Source organism: Miscanthus floridulus, chromosome 11, assembly GCF_019320115.1.
Source record: "Miscanthus floridulus cultivar M001 chromosome 11, ASM1932011v1, whole genome shotgun sequence".
NCBI classification, from domain to species: Eukaryota; Viridiplantae; Streptophyta; class Magnoliopsida; order Poales; family Poaceae; genus Miscanthus; species Miscanthus floridulus.
In genome coordinates, this window is record NC_089590.1 from 33632514 (window position 1) to 33640903 (window position 8390).

Below are 8390 nucleotides of genomic sequence, written 5' to 3' on the forward strand. Positions count from 1 at the left end.
CTTGAAGAAATACTAGAATAGACGGATAGAAGGGGGGATTCCAAGGAAAGCTTCACAAAGATGGACAAAAATCGATAGTTGCAGGATGGAATTGGGGCTCAGATGGTTCATATGGATGTTGTAGTAATGTAGCAATCCGGGGAAGAAATTAGAGGCAGGCAACCCTAATCTGTGCTCGAGGACACGATGGTTACCAGTGGCTTTCCACTCATCGAGGTGCTTCTCTAGCAGCAGCCCATCCTCGTGCAGCTTGATCAGCATCTCCTCCTTCACAGTTGACTCCTCCCAAATCTGCATCTCTATGGCGTATGGATCTGCTCTGCTCGATTGCTTCTTACTTCCCTTCGACACGGAAGCAATGGTGGCCATGGTAGTCTTTTTTGATTTCGCCATCATGTAGAAATTCACAAACTTCTTCACTCACATTCACTGGTGGCGGCTATGGTTTATGGAGTGAGCAAGAGCAAGAACACTAGCGGTGGTGGTGTGAATGAAAGGGTAAAAAACCTTAGTTACCATAGGGGATTATTTATAGGTATGGTCATAACCCTTCGGCTTCCCCATTACCATAGTGTGGACTCAATGTTGGCACCGTTACTGGGCCTCTACTATGGCCCAACTAGCCCTTTGACTTCTCCATCACTACAGCCTAAATACAACATAGTGCTATTACTGGGACTCTAAACAGCCCAGATAGCCACATTAAATAGCTTCATGTCGTTCACATGGTTCACCATTCTAGACTAACAGCCACGTGGTTTCATGTCATTCACATTATGAAGGATCATAGATCCAGGACAATTCTGACTTTTTGGAGAATTTTTTCATTGAAGAGTACAAATATTGGATACAAGGATTTTTAGAAAATTACTAGTACAATACCTACTCAGCTATGATAGAGTACTCATACTCTAAGTGCTTCTCTGTAGGTACTTTCATACCCGATGCACCTGGATCCAAGAGAGGAAGAGTAGTGCATCTGGGTAGATAATAGAAGTGTAGTGTGTCCTAGCCTAGAACCTTTGGTAGTCAGTCAGACTATGAACATTTATTGGCTGACTACCCTTAGGAGCTTAGCTACTGTAGGAGGTAGCCTACTGGCTAGTATGAAAGATGAGCTCTTCGCACATCTTGCCACCTAGCCAACGCCATCTATACACATTCGGGTCAGAGTGCGACCCTTCATGGACAAACATCGATAGGCACGCTCGAAGAACTGACATGGGACTGCTAGAAGTGCCACTCTATCAGCCATCACAAGACTTCTTCTAGTTGCAGCTCCAAGCTACTCTACTGTGCACAACTACAGGTTTAGCCTATCTCTAAACCCTATCACAAGAATTCTTCTAGTCACTACAACCCTTGGCTATGCCAGCCGAGTACTCTCGGGGGCTAGTCTACTTCACTAACCACCATATTTACAAGCTTCAAACTTAGAGCTACTTTGCTTCTTCTACAATTGAGGTTCAAGTGCTCGCCGGGAGGGTTTTTATAGGCTACATGGTGGTGTATATGGACCAAGTTCATGTGGGAGTGAGCGGACAAATCACTGACTTTCCTACAGGTTCACATGCCACACTACAAGGGTATAGTGCACCCCACTACACCTTTTTAGTGTGCTGACAGCCTTACTTTAGCACATGTGAAGCAACAGTATAGGGAGCAGTATCCTTAATGGCATATTCGAAAGGATACCCCTTACACAGTAACTGCTTTGCATGTGACTTTGACAAGTCTTACCTGCTTCTCTCACAAGTAGACAAGACTACAATTATTGGTTCCACTTGCATCCTCGAGTATATTCTCTTAAAAGATCCTTATCTCGAGTACAAGTACTCGGTCACAGGCTCAGGGGCTACACGGTACATATCCTCTACGAATGTTTTTTCTTTTAGATCCTCCAACTCTTTGTTCCAAATAGCAAGAGGCTCGAGGGCTACACTTAGTGATTGCACTTTCTTGGAAAGCGCACACCACTTGAATATTTGAAGAGGACCTCATGGCTTCACTCATGAAAGCACTCAGACGATGCTAGTTTCTACTCGGCAAGACCTGGAGGAATAAGAAGGCTTCCAAGTTTAACCATGACACGCTCGGGGGCTTGACGGACCAGGGTCCTAGGGGTTCCCCATAGGGGTTACTACTCGGATGGGCCCTGGACTGGCCTATAATCTGCTGAGGGACACGAGACAAGGTGGCGTGGACTTCAGGCTATCAAGATCACTTACTTGGTTTACTAAGAAAGCTAGATTCTATAATAGGATTAGGAGTCTTCTATTGTAACTGACTAGGACTAGATACATGCCCTTACCCTCTCCCCTATATAAAGAGAGGTACGGTGTACCCCCTTGTACCCTAACAATCATACCAATCAATCCAACGCAAAAGGCTACACACCGACTGGATGTGAAAGGCTATTACTCGATCACGAGGGCCCGAACCAGTATAAATCGTTCATCTCTTTGCATTTACTATCGAGTTCTACCTATGCCAAAGCCCTTCAAACAACATCCCAAGTAACCCCATGACGAGTTGCTGGTCGTCAAACACCGATAATGTAGTGATTGCATATATTTATATGATCACTTGATTTGGTATATTTGTGAAGCTTCTAGGAAGGAGTTCATATATACCCAACCCTCATATATAAAATCGCAACACATATTGTGTATTGCTTAAGTCAATATATGGCTTAAGGCAGTTAAGTCAAATTTGGTACAATCGACTTTGTGTATTCCCTAAACTAAGGGGATACAAGATTGATTACACCTGGTATTCATTTTGGAGTCCTTAATTGGATTCCGTAGTGTTATATGATGGTCAATAATCTTGACATCATTAGTGATGAACACATGTTAATAGCAAGTTATAATCTAAACACGGAGTTTGAGATGGAAGATACAGGCTAAACCAAAATCCTATTTTATGTTTATGATCCAAGCATCTTCTCTCAGGATGTTGTACAAAAGCTATCTATATCTAGATCATATTTAGTGATTCAATATGAAGGTATCCTATTGTTGTTCTACCTCATGATAGAGGAAGATTGTTTTATGCCATAGTGACTGAGATGAGATATTGGAACATGTAGTCCATTATCTCTGTGCTATTTATGCACTAATAAATCTTGCAAAAGTTCCCAACTAGATATTATTTTGCAATGATTTGCTATCTAATAGCAGCTCTACACCTAACAAATATTGGTGGATTGTAGTTAAAAATATCTTTTGATATCTTAATAGCACAAGTGATCTTGGTGTTCATTTGAAAGAACCCATGATCCAGTTGGATATAATGATTCTGGTTATCTATTTGATCCCCAAATTCTATATCATTAAAAAGGCTTAATGTATATGTGGAAAGACTAGTTTTGTGGAAGTCCTTAAATAGGCACTACTACTCACTTTCACCAATCATTCCGATATTGCATTTTACAAGGCTTCACATGAATGTGTATAGCTTGACAGAATGATATATCACATACTGAAGTTATGTGGTGTTGATTCTATGAATCAATGGTTATTCTCTATAATGGTAATGCAACTTGTGCTATGTAGATAGAGACAAGTTATACTTAATGCAATATTTTGCACTAAGATGGTTCTGTTCCATAGGTAATATGGACGTACGAACATTTGCAAACTAAGTCATGTGATAATCTTGCAAAGATATTCACAAAATCTACCATACTCCATATTTCTTATGTGTTGAGAGCATTGGTATGAATTTACTTCAAAGTTTGCTAGTATCAGGGGGAGAGTCTCCCTGATTAATAACTTGTTGGAAACATCGTATTACACTCTTTTCTTTGTATGAGTTTTCCCTTGGGGTTTCTCATATAAAGTTATTAATGAGGCGATATCAACACAAGTTTATGTCATATCATCCATTTTTTCCCACATCGATTTTTTGGTGGACGATATTAGCAACATAAGATGCATTGTACTCTTTTCTTTATGTGAGTTTTCCATCTATGATTTCTCATATAAGGTTTTTGATGAGGCAATGTCAACACAAAGGTATATGCTATGCTATATTATCTATTTTTCCCCACCGAGGTTTTTTGGAAGATGATATTTGACGTATATTGACCATATGCTCAAGGTGTTTTTAGACTAAGCCTTTGGGTTTAACTCAAAGGGTCTAATAACATTGGTAATTGTATATCATGGTGTTTCTCCTTATTTTTTCCACTAGGTTTTAAGGAGTTTTGCTTGGTATACCGGTATTACTTTGGTTTTTCCCACAGATTTTCCAAAGATTCATAAAGATGCATAATAGTTGAACAGTAAAGACTACAAGAAGCTAATTGGTCAAGGGGGTGTTGAGAATTATTATTTAATGCTCAATTAGGGATTAATCCAAGGAGTGCCTTTTCACTCCTCTCTCTCTTTCACACTTGTAACCGTCCACATGGGCCCTGTATATATATACACACTGTTCATTGAGAATACAGCAGAGATCATTTGCATCATTCCATTATCTCGTTCTTTTACTTCTAATAGAGCACTTGGATTCTAATTACTGAGTAGGTGAAAGGTCCTAATGGCTAGAGGGGGGTGAATAGCCTAATAAAATTTCTACAACAACACTTAACAAAATGGTTAGACAATTATGAGGCGGAGCAAGTGTTGCGCTAGCCTACTCAAAATGCAAGCCACCTATCACAATTCTAGTTCAGATAGTATCTATTCACACAATAGCTATAACACTACCATTTCTCATCCAATGGCTTGGTGAATATATCGACAAGTTGATCTTCGGTGCCTACACTCTCAATGCAAATGTCCCTTTTTTGTTGGTGATCTCTTATGAAATGGTGGCGGACATCAATGTGATTTGTTCTTGCATGTTGAGCTGAATTGTTGGTTAGCTTGATTGCACTCTCATTATCACATAGCAATGGCACTTTCTTGAACTTGATTCCAAAGTCACTCAAAGTGGCTTTCATCCAAAGTACTTGTGCACAACAACTACCGGCGGATATGTATTCGGCTTCGGCGGTTGATAATGCAACACTATTTTGCTTCTTTGATGACCATGAAACAAGTGATCTTCCCAACAATTGACATGTGCCCGAGGTGCTCTTCCTTTCAACCTTACAACCCGCATAATCCGAGTCGGAGTAACCAACTAGCTCAAACTTTGCTTCTTTGGGATACCACAAACCAACATTTGGTGTATGCTTCAAGTACCTCAATATCCTCTTTGTAGCCTTCAAATGACTTTCTCTTGGTGAGGCTTGAAATCTTGCACACATGTATACACTAAACATGACATCCGGCCTTGATGCGGTCACATAGAGTAGGCTTCCAATCATAGACCGATACAACTTTTGATCCACCATATTTCCACTTGCATCACTATCCAAGTTGCCATTGGTTCCCATTGGTGTGCTAATGACTTTGCTATCACTCATGCCAAACTTCTTGATCATGTCCTTGATATACTTGCCTTGACTTACAAATGTACCATTCTTCAATCGCTTGATTTGAAGACCAAGGAAGTAACTTAACTCTCCAATCATGGACATTTCAAACTCATTAGCCATCATCTTTCCAAATTCATCACAAAAGTCTTGATTGGTTGATCCAAATATGATATCATCAACATAGATTTGCAATATAAATAGATCTTTTCCAATCTTCTTGATGAAAAGAGTGGTGTCAACCTTGCCCATTGTGAACCCTTTAGAGAGTAGGAAATCTCTCAATCTCTCATACCATACTCTAGGTGCTTGCTTCAAGCCATACAATGCTTTCTTCAACTTGTATACATGGTTGGGTTTCTTATCATCTTCAAAACCGGGAGGTTGCTCAACATATACTTCTTCATTGATGTAGCCATTGAGAAATGCACTCTTAACATCCATTTGATAGAGCTTGATGTTGTGGGCACAAGCATAGGCTAGCAAGATTCTAATTGCTTCCAATCTAGCAACCGGGGCATATGTTTCTCCAAAGTCAAGACTTTCAACTTGTGTATATCCTTGTGCTACCAATCTTGCTTTGTTCCTTACTACTATCCCATCTTGATCTTTCTTGTTTCTAAAGACCCATTTGGTTCCAATCACATTGTGTCCCTTTGGACTTTCTATCAACTCCCATACTTGATTTCTTGTGAAGTTATCCAAATCTTCATGCATAGCATTCACCCAATCAACATCCTTCAATGCTTCATCTATCTTCTTTGGTTCAATGGATGACACAAATGAGAAGTGTTCACAAAATGATGCCAATCTTGATCTTATTTGTACACCTCTTGAAATATCACCAATGATAGTGTCCAATGGATGATCTCTTGCAACATTGGTTGGTTGGAGGATTGGAACTTGATTGCTTGCACTTGCTTGATCATTGGGTTGAGATGATGTACTAGCCACTTGATCTTGTTCATTGTCATGAGATCCACTTGCACTAACTTGATTTGTATCATCTTGCACATTTGAGTTGGAGAGCACTTGCACTTGCACTTGATCATCTTCATCATCATTCACTTGCCTAGGCCTCAACTCACCAATATCCATGTTCTTCATGGCATTTGAAATTTGAATGCCCCTAACATCTTCCAAGTTCTCATTCTCTACTTGTGAACCCTCGGTTTCATCAAATTCAACATCATGAACTTCCTCAAGAGTACCACTATCCAAATTCCAAACTCTATATGCTTTGCTTATAGTGGAATAACCAAGTAGGAATCCTTCATCACATTTCTTGTCAAACTTACCCAATCTAGTGCCTTTCTTCAAGATATAGCATTTGCAACCAAAGACCCAAAAATATGCAATGTTGGGCTTTCTATCATTCAATAGCTCATATGGTGTCTTCTCTTTCAATGGGTGACAATAGAGACGGTTGCTACAATAGCAAGCCATGTTGATAGCTTTGGCCCAAAAAGATTGACTCACATTGTACTCACTAAGCATAGACCTTGCCATATCAATAAGTGTTCTATTCTTCCTCTCAACAAGGCCATTTGATTAAGGTGTGTATTTGGCCAAGAATTAATGTCTAATTCCAAATTCATCACATAACTCATTAATTCTAGTGTTCTTGAACTCACTACCATTGTCACTTCTAACTCTCTTGATGGTTGTTTCAAACTCATTGTGAATGCCCTTGACAAATGATTTGAATATTGCAAACACATCACTTTTGTCCACTAGAAAGAATACCCATGTGTATCTAGTGTAATCATCCACTATCACAAAGCCATATTTGTTTCCACCGATACTAGTGTATTGTGTTGGCCCAAACAAATCCATGTGCAATAACTCAAGTGCTTTACTAGTGCTCATCATGCTTTTCTTAGGATGAGTGTTTCCAACTTGTTTGCTGGCTTGACAAGAGCTACAAAGCTTATCCTTTTCAAACACAACATCTTTCAAGCCTTTAACTAAGTCATGCTTAATCAATCTATTCAATTAGTTTCATTCCAATATGACCAAGCATTCTATGCCATAACCAACCCATACTAGACTTAGTAAACAAGCATGTAGATAATTTAGCTTCACTAGCATTGAATTCAACCAAGTATAGATTCTCATATCTAAAACCTTTAAAGATCAAATTAGAGCCATCTACACTTATGATCTCTACATCATCTATCCCAAATATGCATTTGAATCTAAGATCACACAATTGTGCCACGGATAGCAAATTGAAGTTCAAGCTCTCTACTAGCAACACATTGGATATGCTCATGTCATTGGATATTGCAATCTTACCAAGCCCTTTGACCTTGCCTTTGCCATTGTCACCAAATGTGATACTATCATAACCATCATTGCCATTGGTGTTGATTAAGTTGAACATTCTTGCATCACCAGCCATGTGTTGAGTGCACCCACTATCAAGAACCCAATGCCTTCCTCTGGCTTTATAATTGACCTACAAAAAAAGATCAATTCTTTTTAGGTACCCAAACTTGCTTGGGTCATTGAAGGTTAGTCACTAAGCTCTTTGGTATCCAAATGGCTTTCTTCTTTGAGCCCATCCATGGTTTACCAATGAACTTAGCCTTTACACCATTTATACCCTTAGTAAGCATATAGCATGAATCAAGCTTAATGGAGGATACATTAGCATTTTTGCTCTTATTTTTGCATTCTTGCTCTTTGTGACCCACTTGCTTGCAACTAGTGCAAAATCGACCATTGTTCTTCACAAAACTAGTCTTGTGAGGAGCAAAGGCCGCTTTGCCTTTCATGGGGGTATAGCCCAATCCCTCTTTATAGAGAGAAGCTCTTTGGCTACCCAAGCACATAAGCAAACAGTCCTCACCACCATAAGCCTTAGCTAAGGTGTGAGTGAGCTTAGTGACCTCCTTCTTGAGGTTCTCATTCTCAACCACTAGTAAGGCATCACAAGAGAGACCATCACTACTAGATG